We start from the raw sequence: 201 nt of genomic DNA on the forward strand, positions 1-201 counted from the left end.
CACCCGCTATTGAAGACTGTCCAGCGACACTGTGAGGGGAAATGGTCCCCTCTTTCACCTCGCGCCAGGCACAAATGAACATGGAAATAGAATGACCCCGCGATTCCTATGATTTTCCGTGCGCGTCTGGAGCCTTCGCTTTGCTGGATTTTACGACCTTCTTTTAAAAACGGCGTCGTATTCAGGCTCCTGATTTGCGGT

This window comes from Penaeus monodon, chromosome 33, assembly GCF_015228065.2.
Source record: "Penaeus monodon isolate SGIC_2016 chromosome 33, NSTDA_Pmon_1, whole genome shotgun sequence".
NCBI classification, from domain to species: Eukaryota; Metazoa; Arthropoda; class Malacostraca; order Decapoda; family Penaeidae; genus Penaeus; species Penaeus monodon.